This window comes from Antechinus flavipes, chromosome 1 (genome assembly GCF_016432865.1).
Source record: "Antechinus flavipes isolate AdamAnt ecotype Samford, QLD, Australia chromosome 1, AdamAnt_v2, whole genome shotgun sequence".
In the NCBI taxonomy this organism is placed as follows: Eukaryota; Metazoa; Chordata; class Mammalia; order Dasyuromorphia; family Dasyuridae; genus Antechinus; species Antechinus flavipes.
The window spans coordinates 328,735,415-328,749,204 of NC_067398.1; the positions used below are offsets into that span (position 1 = coordinate 328,735,415).

At 32.2% G+C, this 13,790-nt stretch overlaps 1 pseudogene; it reads left to right on the top strand.

The window, feature by feature from the left end:
* Positions 1 to 6,907: 6,907 nt before the first annotated feature.
* On the top strand, positions 6,908 to 7,816 carry LOC127545623 (olfactory receptor 13D1-like; annotated as a pseudogene).
* The last annotated feature ends 5,974 nt before the right edge of the window (positions 7,817 to 13,790 follow it).

Sequence of the window (13,790 nt, forward strand, 5' to 3'; positions counted from 1 at the left end):
ACCTAAGTGGTGCTGTAGGAGTTGAGGAAGTAAAAGAAATAATAAAACAATAATAGCTTGAAAGGGTGCTACAATTAAAGAAAAATTTCCCATAGAATGGAAGAGATGTGAACATTCTTTGCAGAGCCAAAAGAACCAGTTGAATGGGTCAGTTAGAAATTATTTACATTTGATAGAGCAAGGATTAGAGAGAGGGGTGATTTAAAAAAAAAAAGGATGACATCAAGAGCATAGGTGGAAAGGTTAGATTTAGTATAATCAGGTCATTAGGATATTTTTTCTTAAACCTTCTAAAAGTTGTTAAATCTCACACAGTTTCTCCATACAACTTTAAATTACTTCAGGGATTTCAGAATCCCTCAGAACATTGAAGAGGAAGCTGATAGAGGGATATATAAATTGGCATACAGATCCAGTAATTAAGTCTTTGAAACTCTCCAGGGGCCATAGTGTAGAGCAAACATGGAAAGAAAAACTACAAACATACAATTCCTCTCCACATAAGTTAATATAATCACTAAAGAGTAAAAGTTGAAAAACTCTTGACTCTGACAAGATTTCGCCATGTTACTGAGTTGTAGAAACCTTACCCATTGTCTGACAATATGACATAGGAAAAAATGATAAAAGTCAATATAGAAAAAACAATTTTGCAGAAAAAGAATGTTTTAGAATATAATCAAATAAAAGTGTAGGAAACTTTATGGATGGCTAAAGGCACTAAGGCATTTTTTGAAATATTTAAAGTGGCTTTTTATTTGTTCACAAAGTTGAAAAAACAGCAACTAAAAGAGTTGTTAAGAATGGAGAAGATGAAGATACTTCTAAGTTAAAAGGTAAATGAGGATCATGGGTGCTGTCCCAGGAAGGATTCTGTTCGGAGATGAAAGCATTACTATGAACTGGGAAATGGAAATTGAATTAAGATAGAAATAAATATTGATAGGAATGAGAATGGAAAGCAGATAGCACCTAATGGAAAACTTTACCAAGGAAGTCATCTAAACTCCAAGTGAAGAAAGTCCAAAGCAAACTGAGCAGGACACATGAATTATTTTTTCTAAATTAGAAAGAATATATTATTTTGATATTTCATGTTTCATTCATGAAGGATTGTGACATCAAGTCACCTTTTATTAAATTATATCATTGGCATTACAAGCCTTAGATTCTCTCTAGATCCTCATTTTCTCATCAATTAAATCAGTTGTTTGAATAAAACTATATATAAGTCTTTAGAATCTTTATCTATATCTATACTTCTTCTGAAGTTTTAATTCTAGATTCTAAAGTTCCTTCCAGTTCTGGCATTCTATATGCTAATTACATTTGAACTCCATCATTCTATAATCTGTGATCTAGGGTGCATTTCAGCTGTGATATTTCATGTTCTATGTTTTTTGTTTCCCTCTATGTGTAACATTTAATTTCTTTTCAGGTTTTTCATTTTGTGTTCTACATTCTTATGTTCTCTCCAATCTTTCCTTTCTATGTTTTGTACTATATTACATTCTAAGTCTTGCATTTAGAATAGTGTATTATCTGACTCCTTACTAATTCTAACATTTTATCATTCTATGGTTCACTGTCACTGAATAGAAGAATTTGGTATCTAAATCAGAGGACACATAATAATACCTCAGAGGAAAAAAATTATTCTCTTTCCCTTAGTACTTGCTTCTAAAATGTGTTTAAGGAAAAAGTCTAGTGTGAGAAAAAATTATGTGGAAACAATGTATTACTTGGCAAGGCAAGTATAACAATCATAATAACAGATAGCATTTATATCATGCTTAAAGGTTTCCAGTGAGCTAACATAGTTTATCTCATGTGATCCTCATAGTAATTGTCTGAAGCAGGAGCTATTATTGTCCAGTTTTATAGAAGAGTTAAAGCCATGAATCATCCTGTCTCCTATGAAAATAGAGAGGATATTTTTTAATAAGCCTATAGAAGAATTGATCAAAAGCAGTAGTGTGAAATTTTTTATTTTGTTTTGTTTTTGGAGGGACTAGGGTTAGCAGATTTAATTGGAACAGATCAGAAATGTACTAAAATGACGTAAGTATAGAAATTAGATGCATCCAATGTATCAAATCAAGGATCATGGAAAAGGTATACAAGATGAAGATCGGGATAATATTTTTTTGCAAGTAATAGGGGCAAATTGAGTGGTAAAGGAGAAAGAGATCAATAGAACAGTTGACCAAGAGGGTAACAAAGCCATGTAATAGTTTCCTAAATGGTATAGGAAACATTCTATGTTTGTAAATGAGTAGGATCCAGTGAAGAATGATAGTGGAAAAAAATGGGGATTCACTGACGCAGCAAGACTTTGGAAAAAGGAATAGGAGAAGATGGCATCATTGGCACAGGCAGATAACGTAGTTAGAAAATTCTGAAGATAACACATTTCAAGAAAAGACCAAGGAAAGCTGAAGATGAAATTTTGAAATCAAGATTTAGATGGCATTTCATCTTTATAAATTGTATTTACTCAGATTTTAAAAATTAAAATACCAATCCCATGACTCTTTCAAAGATTCTACTGATCAAATAAGATAAGAATATTAAAGCATTCTATACAGGATGCTAAACTTTGCTTACCATAATATATAATCTATATGACAAGTTAATCCAATTAGAATTTTAGGCCTTTCCAGAGATTCCACTAAAAAACTATTGGAAATAATTCACAACTTTAGCAAAGTTGCAGGATACAAAATAAATTCATATAAATCCTCAGCATTTTTATACATCAACAAAATCCAACAGCAAGAGATACAAAGAGAAATTCCATTCGAAATAACTGTTGATAGCATAAAATATTTGGGAATTTATCTACCAAAGAAAGTCAGGAATTATATGAGCAAAATTACAAAACACTTTCCACACAATAAAATCAGATTTAAATAATTGGAAAAATATTAAATGCTCTTGGATAGGCTGAGCACATATAATAAGGTGACAATACTACCTAAACTAATCTATTTATTTAGTGCTGTGCCAATCAGACTCCCAAGAAACTATTTTAATGACCTAGAAAAAATAACAACAAAATTCATATGGAAGAACAAAAGTCAAGAATTCCAAGGGAACTAATAAAAAAATCAAATGAAGGCAGCCTACTGTGCCTGATATAAAACTATAATTATAAAGAAGCAGTCACCAGAACCATTTGGTGACTAAGAAGTAGATTAGTTGATCAGTGGGATAGGTTACGTTCACAGGACAAAATAGTCAATAATTATAGCAATCTAGTGTTTGACAAACCCAAAGATCCCAACTTTTGGGATAAGAATTCACTATTTAACAAAAACTGCTAGGAAAACTGGAAATTAGTGTGGCAGAAACTAGGCATGGACTCATACTTAACACCATACACCAAAATAAGATCAAAATGGGTCTGTGGTTTAGGCATAAAGAATGAGATTATGAATAAATTAGAGGAACACAGGATAGTTTACCTCTCAGACTTGTGGAGGAGGAAGGAATTTGCGACCAAAGAACTAAAGATCATTATTGATCACAAAATAGAAAATTTTGATTATATCAAATTAAAAAGCTTTTGTACAAATGAAACTAATGCAAAGGGAAACAATAAACTGGGGGAACATTTTTACAGTTAAAGGTTCTGATAAAGGCCTAATTTCCAAAATATATAGAGAATTGACTCTAATTTATAAGAAAGCAAGCCATTCTCCAATTGATAAATGGTCAAAAGATATGAAGACAACTTTCAGATGATAAAATTGAAACTTTTTCTACTCATATGAAAGAGTACCTTTTGATCACTATTGATCAGAGAAATGCAAATTAAGACAACTCTGAGATACCACTACACACCTATCAGATTGGCTAAGATGACAGGAAAAAATAATGATGAATGTTGGAGGGGATGCGGGAAAACTGGGACACTGATGCATTGTTGGTGGAGCTGTAAATGAATCCAAGCATTCTGAAGAGCAATTTGGAACTATGCTCAAAAAGTTATTAAACTGTGCATACTCTTTGATTCAGCAATGCTACTACTGGGCTTATACCCCAAAGAGATACTAAAGAAGGGAAAGGGACCTGTATGTGCCAAAATGTTTGTGGCAGCCCTGTTTGTAATGGTTAGAAACTGAAAAGTGAATGGATGCCCATCAATTGGAGAATGGGCTGAATAAATTGTGGTATGTGAAGGTTATAGAATATTATTGTTCTGTAAGAAATGACCAGCAGGATTAATACACAGAGGATTGGAGAGACTTACATGAACTGATGCTGAGTGAAATGAGCAGAACCAGAAGATCATTATACACTACAACAACAATACTATATGAGGATCAATTCTTTTTTTTTATAACTTTTTATTGACAGAACCCATGCCAGGGTAACTTTTTACAGCATTATTCCTTGCACTCACTTCTGTTCTGATTTTCTCCCTCCCTCGCTCCACCCCCTCCCCCAGATGGCAAGCAGTCCTTTACATGTTGAATAGGTGAATATCCTAGATACAATATATGTGTGTAGAACCGAACAGTTTTCTTGTTGCACAGGGAGAATTGGATTCAGAAGGTATAAATAACCCGGAAAGAAAAACAAAAATGCAAGCAGTTTATATTCATTTCCCAGTGTTCTTTCTTTGGGTACAGCTGCTTCTGTCCATCCTTGATCAATTGAAACTGAATTAGCTCTCTTTAACAAAGAAATCCACTTCCATCAGAATACATCCACCAACAGTATCGTTGTTGAGGTATATAATGATGAGGATCAATTCTGATGGAAGTGGATATCTTCGAAAAAGAGAAGCTCTAATTCAGTTCCAACTGATCAATGATGGACAGAATCAGCTACACCCAAAGAAGGAACACTGGGAAATGAATGTGGACTACTTGCATTTTTGTTTTTTTCCCCCCAGGCTATTTTTACCTTCTGAATCCAATTCTTCTTGTGCAACAAGAGAACTATATGGATCTGCACAGATGTGTTGTATCTAGGATATACTTTAACATGTTTAACATGTATAAGACTGCCTGCCATCTAGGGGAGGGGTGGAGGGAGGGAAGGGAAAAGTTGGAACAGAAGTGAGTGCAAGGGACAATGTTATGAAAAATTACCTATGCATATGTTCTGTCAATAAAAAGCTATAATTTTAAAAAAAAATAATTTCAGGGTTTTCCCCTTACCAAGATCAACTCCACCACATATACCATTGATACCATTTCCTTTTAGACCTTATTCCTTCAGTCATAATCTTTTCTCTTATTCATCTTCAGTATCTCTCTATATATGGACCCTTTTCTCTCTCTCTTTCTTTAAAAAAAAATGTCTTAATATTTTACAAAGAAAGAAAAAAACTTTTCTTGCTACCCCTCTCAACATAATAAATAATATTTTATCTTTCTACAATGTCAAACTTCTAAAATGCAGAGTCTAAAATCTTGTCTACAGTTCTTATGAACCTATTCTTTCATAAAATCCTTATAATCTGGCTATTTTCCCCACAACTTTACTTCAATTGCTTTGTCTAAATGAAAGGTTCTTAACCTATAGTCCACAGATCTCTAAAGGGTCCATGGACAAATTTCAGGGCTGTGGTTTTATTTTTCGTATTTCCAAAACTACATTTTAATACAAATGGTTTCCTTTGTAATGTTATATTTTATTGTTTTCATTTAAAAGTACTATTCTGAGAAGAGGTCCATTTTTATAGTTGTTCAGTAGGTTTCAGTCTTGGTTGACTATCCATGACTCCATTTGAGTTCTCTTGACAAAGGTACTAGAAGATGTGTGTGATTATTTTTCTCCAGGTTATTTTGGAAATGGAAAATTGAAGCAAAAATGGCTAATTGACTTGCCCAGGATCACACAGCTGGTAAGTGTCTGAGATCAGAGTTGAACTCACAAAGTTGACTTTTCCTGAATCTTGGCCCAGCACTCTGTACTGTGGTACTACCTACCTGCCAAAGAACTCCATAGGCTTCATCAAATTGCCAAAAGGAGTCCAGAGATTAAAAAAAAAAGTTAAGAATCCCTGCTTTGAATTAACTGCAGAACATGTTAAATTTATTGTCAAATGAAATCTCTTTTTTTTCTGTCATATCCTTGACTTTGACACTGTGGACCACTAAAACTTCAATTCAATACTCTATTCCTTCAGCTTTGATGACTTTGTCCTCTTAGTTCTCCGATTCTGTTTTCAACTGTGTTCTCTTTCCTGGCTCTTCAATTTTTACCTATCCTTTAAATAACGTTTTCATGGTTACTCTCTTAAGTAATATAGATATTAGTATTATGTTACATCTTAGGTTCAGAAGTATATTTTTTCTGTGAATCACTGCATGTCAAGGAAGTCTGTTTTTTCTGCTGTACTAACAAGAAAAATGAATCAATCAACTTTCCTTATAGCAAGATGGAGAGAAAAGTTGTTGCTAACTCCAAATGTCCAACTAATCCTATTATCTTTATGCCTATGATGTTACTGACTTTTTAACCAATAATATTGTTTTCCATCTGTGATATGCATCTTTGTTCTGTGCATCCCAGAAAAAAAAACCTACATAAAGCTAGTTCACCTTATTTTTGTGGCCTTTGGATTTACTGAAGAACTGAGAGATGGCATTCATTGGTCATTGCTAGCCTTATCAATAAATTGGTTGTACTTGGAATTTTCTGATTCACATTACCTTAATTTCAACCATGAAACTGTCCACAAATTTTTCTTATTGTTTATATATGAATAACTTTAGCTTGTCAATTCAAATAGTACTGAAATCAAATATCATGATGAACAAAGGAGAAAATCTTTTTAGAAATACAAATGTGAATCACATTAGAAATACATATATGAATGAATTTATCATTCCAATTTACATGAGCTGTTGATTTCCCTAAATTTTTTAGGTGACCTATATACAATGACATGAAAAAGGGGAATTATACAGTTGTGGCAGAATTTTTTCTGGTAGGACTTTCTAATTACCCAGCCCTCCCGATGTTTCTCTATGTGCTCTGCCTACTAATGTACTTCACAATTATACTGGTAAACAGTATCTTCCTTATCATCAGCATCTGAGATCCCCACTTTCACACCCTTAAGTATTTTTCCTTGGGAACCTCTCCTTTCTGGACATCTGCTATACATTTTCCTCAATTCTTCAAATGCTAGTTAGTTTTACATCTGAAAGAAAATCCATCACTTTCATTGAATATGCCCTGCAGTTGGTTATTTCTCTTGGATTGGGTTGCACAGAATGCATTCTCTTTGCAATGATGGCTTTTGACAGTTATGTAGCCATCTATAATCCCCTAAAATGTAGCATCATCATGAACAAGAAACTCTGTATGCAGATGGCTGCTTGGACCTGGATTACAGACTTTCTGAACTCTTTGGTACAAACTGTTCTTATATGATGATGTCTTTGTGTAGAAACATAATTGATCACCTTGCCTGTGAAATTCTTGCTCTTTTCACGCTTATCTATGGAGACATCTCCCTCAATGTATTTGTCATTACAGTAGGAAGTATAGTTTTCCTAGTCATGACTTTGATAACTCATTTTCTTCTCCTATATATTCATCCTCTCTACCATCCTGAGGATCAACTCTAGTGAAGGAAGGAAGAAAGCCTTTTCCACTTGCTCAGTCCATCTGTCTGTAGTGATGTTGTTCTATGGTTCTGCTAGTTTCATGTACATGAAACCCCAGTCCAAAGACACTACGCTTTTTGATGAAATCTTTGGATTATTTTACTGGGTGCATCCCAATGCTGAACCCCATCATTTATAGCCTGAGAAATAAAGAGGTAAAAGAGGATGTGAAGAAAATGTAATCAGAAATCTTTTTTTAAGGAGATAGTGAAATATGAGGCTGACAATTGGCCTCTTTTATGTAGGAACCTTCTCCTTGGTATGCAAAGCCATGACCAATATCCTTGGTATCATTAGAATAAGAGTAATTGAAAAACTTCACATCAGATTTCCATCATTTTTTATCCAAAATAAACATTTCTGAAGCATAGTTCTACTGCTAGGACCTGCTAATCCCTGACCTATATCTCTGCTTGATTTTCTGGACTTGGTGATATATTTTGTTAAATTATGATACATATATATCTAATAATTTGTGGTTAGTTAAGAAATTAATTTTGTAATTTCCATTCATTGATTTCAAATGCCTAATCACTGATTTCACAGATTTATTAGAAACAGTTGGCAAAATCTTAAGATTTCTATATAAAAATATGGATTATATTTATATATTCATTTAGTCAACAGGTTTACTGAGTCTGGCCAATGTGCTATCTTAGGAAAAAATAATAAAAGATATAATTTCTTTTTATTCTCCAGGGGTTTTAATATAAAGAGACTGTATAACAAAACAAAGTCAAAGTTGCCAAAGATCTGAGGTCAACTAATCCATCTCATACTATACCAAGAACCCAGTCTATTATATACCAAATAGATTTTCAGCCTTTACTTCCCAACCTACAGTGAGAGTACCTCATTATCTACTAAGTCAACCTATTACATTCTTGAATATCTCTAATCTTCTAAGTATTTAAAGAAACAATATGAAGATATTTCTCTTATTTTTGCAACTTGCATTGTTTGTTTTGAGTTCTGCTCTCTAGATGTAAGCAATTAATCATTAAATTGACATTTATTGACTACTTACTTAATGTACTGTTTCCCCTTAATTAGCTGGTTTTATTTTATTGAAATGTATAAAAACCTATCTCTCCTGTTTTGGAGGTCCAGACATAATCTGAGAAGGGCTGGCTCCAATTTATTGGGGTTATATTGCTTAATAAACTAATATGCTCAGAAGATCAAATGTTTGTTTTCCTCAGTAATTTCAACTTTCTATGGAAATATGTGTAGCAGAATTGTACAGATTTAACATATATTAGATTACTTGCTGTCTGGAAGAGAGTAAGGAAAGGGAGGGAGAAAGAAGGATTTGGAACAAAAGGTTTTACAGGGGTAATGTTGAAGACTATCTTTGTATGTATTTTGAAAATAAAAAGCTATTATTGAAAAAAATAATTTCATCTTTCACCCATCACTCTGTGTACTAGGTATAGGGCTAAGTATTGAAGATGTAAAGAAAATAATGTGAAAATTCAGTACTTGTACTCTCAGAGTTTGCCTGAACAAATCTTATTCTACATGACACTGCTTCAAATACTTGAAGATAATTAGGTCCTCTCCGTATCTTCTTTTATTGAGACTAAAAATCCCCACAACTTTTTCTAATATGGCTTGACTTCAGTATCCCTCATCCTCTTAGTCACTCTCTTTTGTACACTCCACACTGTATCAGCTTCCTTCCAAAAATGCAATGATCAGTATGTTATATAATATTACAGATATTGCCTGACCATGGAAAATTATAGGAAAGATATCTCTATAATCCTGCATACAATGCACAATATCATAATTTTAGAATCCCTGCCAATAATGATAATGAGGCCAACTAAACATAATCTTTGTGGTTACCATTTCCTTTTTTAAAATGTGCACTTAACTCTCCTTTAATAATCTATTCTATATGTTTTCAGTTCTTGGTAAAAAAAAAAAAGTAAGATATAAATAAGCAAAGAATTCTCACCTTACCAAACACAAGAAAGCCAAAAAAATTTACATATCAAATTCATTTGAACAATGTGATGTGGCATTTAATGATAAAAAAGACTATTTAATGATAGAATCTTATTATTTGAAGGTATTTCAGAGGTAGCTAGTCCAAAAACATCCATATTTTCATTCTTTTCTACCACATTACCAAAAATGTTGTAATTAACTGGGAAAATCATTACCTCTGAGGAATACATCCATATTTTTATCCTTTCTATTTATCAAGAAGTTTTCCATATGTTGAGCTGAAATCTTCCTCTATTGGAATTTCTTGTCTATTAATATATCCATATTTTTTCCATCTCAACAAAAATAATGATTTTGTATGAGATGTTACCGACAATTAACAATTATTAAACAATTTGTCAGAATTATGGAACTTCAAAATTGATAGGAACCTCAAAGGTAATTGGTTACAACTCATACAATAAAAAGTATCTCCCTTGCAACACACCCAACAAGAGGTCACACAATGTTCTTCAACAATGTAGGAGACCCTACTACTTCACAAGGGGAGCCCAATATGCTTAAGGACACAACTAATTGTTAGAAACTTTTTCTTGACATCACAATTAAATTTACTGTTTTTTTCAGTGTTAATTCATTGTTTCAGTTCTAATTTTTGAATGCAAAGAAAAAAAAGTCTGTATCTTTTTTCATATGAAGACTTTTCAAGTTTTTGAAGTTATCATGTTTCCATTTAAACCTAATCATATCTAGTATAAATAATTCCTTTAATTGCTCTTCATGTGGCAAAAAACAGGAGGGCCTTTACTCTCCTGGTTGCCCTTCTTTGAATGACTCAAGTCATTCTACTTTTTGAATTCTTGCACCACAAAATACTCTGAATATGATTTGATCTAGACAGAGACCATGGGACTAATACTTCCCTATTCATGGAAGTCATGTCTTTCAATGCAGCCCAAAAAGTAGCTTGCACCTACTATTCTCTTATATTGAACTTGAAGTCCAATAGATTTCTCAGGTCTTTTCCAAAATTTTTAACCATGTCTTCATCTCTTTTTTTTGCAAAATCTAACCATTTATACTCAATATATGAATTTTCCTTTTCCTCTTATTCAATTTGACCAATTTGGACTAGTTCTTTTTAGCTTCTGATTCTCTCATTTCATGTTTTTACCTACCCCTCCCAGGTGTGCATCATCTGCAGTTTTGAGGTTTGGGTTTGGGTATTTTTAATAATCATGCTATTTACACCTTTATCTAAGTCATTGATAAAAATTATCAACACAGGAACAAAAACAGATACCTGAGAGATCCTTTTTCAAACTGGCATTGAACTATTTATGATATTTCTGACACTATCCCTTCTGTCAATTGTGAAGCTAATAATATTATCATCCAATCCAGGTCTTTGCAACTTTTCCATATGAATAACAAAAGGGTTTTGCAAATGCTTTATGAAAATCTTGATAAAACCATATAGTTTAATAATTTTGTAACCATGTAAAAAGGAAAATTTTTCAATCAGGCAAGATCTGTTCAAACTAAATTCATTCTGTTTCATTGTAATGGCCTTTTTCTAGATTTTTTCACTAATCCTCTCTATTGACATGAGATTCTTGATCTTTTACTCCTCCAAATGAGTGTCATTATTCTCTTTTTTTAGTGTCATTAAAAATTCTCTGGCAGTTTAAATGGCAGAAGACAGAATAAATTAATTTAGACAGTACTGTCATTTTTATTATATTGGCTTGATCTATTCATAAGCAATTAGGTTTTCTGAATTTGCCCCCCCATGCTCTCTAATGTTTTATTTATTTAAAATTAAATAGAATTTGAGGGGGAAAATAGAAAAGGAAAGACAGAAAAGGAAAATTAAAAAGAAAAACAAAACATAGCCATGTGCTCAGCAGAACATCAGGGAGACTTCAAAATAAGTCATAAATTTCCCTTTCAAAAAAGCATATATAATAATAGATTATATTTATGACTGTTCATCTTTTCTTTACTTCCTTGTAAATTATACTCTTCTTCTCTGCTGTGCACTTTTTGCTGTATTTTTTCCCTTTAATCCCCCCAACACCCTCCAAGCAGGCTACAGTTAAGCATGGCTTTATATATAGTATATATTATGAGTATATATATATATGTAAATATGTATATATACATATTTACATATATATATATATAATGTGTGTGTATATGTGTATGTATACATATATATTCAGGACCATCCACACATCGCTATATACACATATATCTATAAACACTTGTATATGTACCTACATGCATATATACACACATACATATATTATATTACAAAATCATTTACACATATGTAAACATGCATCTAAAATAATATTAATATGGCTGATATGTAATGTTGATTTCTCTCTTGATTAAAACTTTTAAGTTTGACTATGTCTGAGATCAATTATTACGTCCTGTTTTTTGTTTTTTTTTTTTTTACTTCTAATAACTACTTCTAATCCTTCTTGAAGTATTTGTGTATGTCTCTTATTTCCTATCCTGCTAACTCTTCTACTTTAATTCTACTCCTTAATTTGCTTTGCTATTATGTAACCTAATTTTAATTAAAATGCAGCAATACAGCAATGTTCAACAAAATTAATGATAATGTCATTCTCAGTTACAATTTTAACACATAATGTTGCAATGACTTGAAAAGTAGAAAGTTACATGTTTAATAAGTATAGTAACTCAATGGATATAAAATAAGACTCTTTTAATAATAGAATTACATTCTTATTATGAGAATATTATAAGATTGTTATTAAAAATTAAAATGCCAAATGATAATTAGCAGGATAAAATCTGAAAAAATTCAGTTATCATTTCATAAATTCCCAGATTCTAAACTTCCTGATATAGTGACATCAAGGGAATATTATCTAGAAAGCTACTTTCAAAACATCTTCTAGAGAAGTAAGAAAAAATAAAACATAAGAAAAATTTATGGTGTGAGAGTTCTTGTAAGTAGAAAAACTTAGAGCCTAAGTTTTAAAATAGATAAAGATGTATCTTTAGATGTACCAGGCATAGACTTCTTATGCCATAAATATATTAGAGATTTATATTAGAAATCTTCTCAACATACTACCAGAAAAGGTTTGGATTGCACATGCTATAGAATTTCTAAATTGGCATTACGTTATTATTAAAAGCCGAGTAAACATCTGAGCTAAATAGTGCTTAATAGAATTAGTTAAGTGATCCCTTTTTTAAATTTGTAAAGTCTCTAAGATTTAAAAAAATCAAAGTACATATCAAGGGCATTTACAAAGGATAGAGTAGCCCACTTTGAAATGTTGTTATGGAATTAACTAGATTTGCCATCCAGGTTCGTGATTCAAGAGAAGGAAAAGGGGAAACACTAATTAACAAGCATCTATACAGCACTTACTATGTGCTAGATACTGATAAGTTCACAGATCTTTTCTGAGAATTTGAGTAAAAAAATTATAGGGATATTTGAACTACTACACTGAAATAATGAATAGTGGGATAGGGTTTACAGAATTGAGAATTCAACAGTAGTAGTGATAGTGAGAGGTAATTCTGGCCATTACTCCTCTGACATCTGGTACAGTGTAACAGGAGTTTGATAGATGATCAGAATTGACAGAGAAAGGAACAACATCCCCGAAGAGCATGAATAGTCAGAATGACATAAATAGGCAAAGGAATTGAAGTATGGTATGAGCTAAAGGCATAACTAGGGTATCAGAGGATTTGACTTAGAGGCAATCTTTTTTTAATGAAAATATTTGAACATGAACCCAGTAAATAAATTAAGGAAAACTTAATTTCAAGAAATTCCAAAACATCTTTTTGACTATGGGTTAAATAAGCACAGAAAATTTGATTCTTGAATAGAAAAAAAATGAGGTTTGTTTTTTTTTATAAAGCTGATCATTTCTTTTACCCCTGCATCTCCCCCACCCCCCAGCTTCTCAAGCAGATTTTTGTCTTACTCTTTATTTTTCTTGATGGATAAAAGCTTATCATCATCACTATAATCACTGCAGGTATTTGCATACTACTAAAGCATTTTACATGTATCCTCTCATTTGCTTCTCACATCAGACTTAGAAGTAGATGTTTAAGGGTCATTACCTATTAAAAGGTTCTGAGATTCAAAGTTCAAATAACTTGCCAGTAATAAGAGCTGGAGCTGTCTGA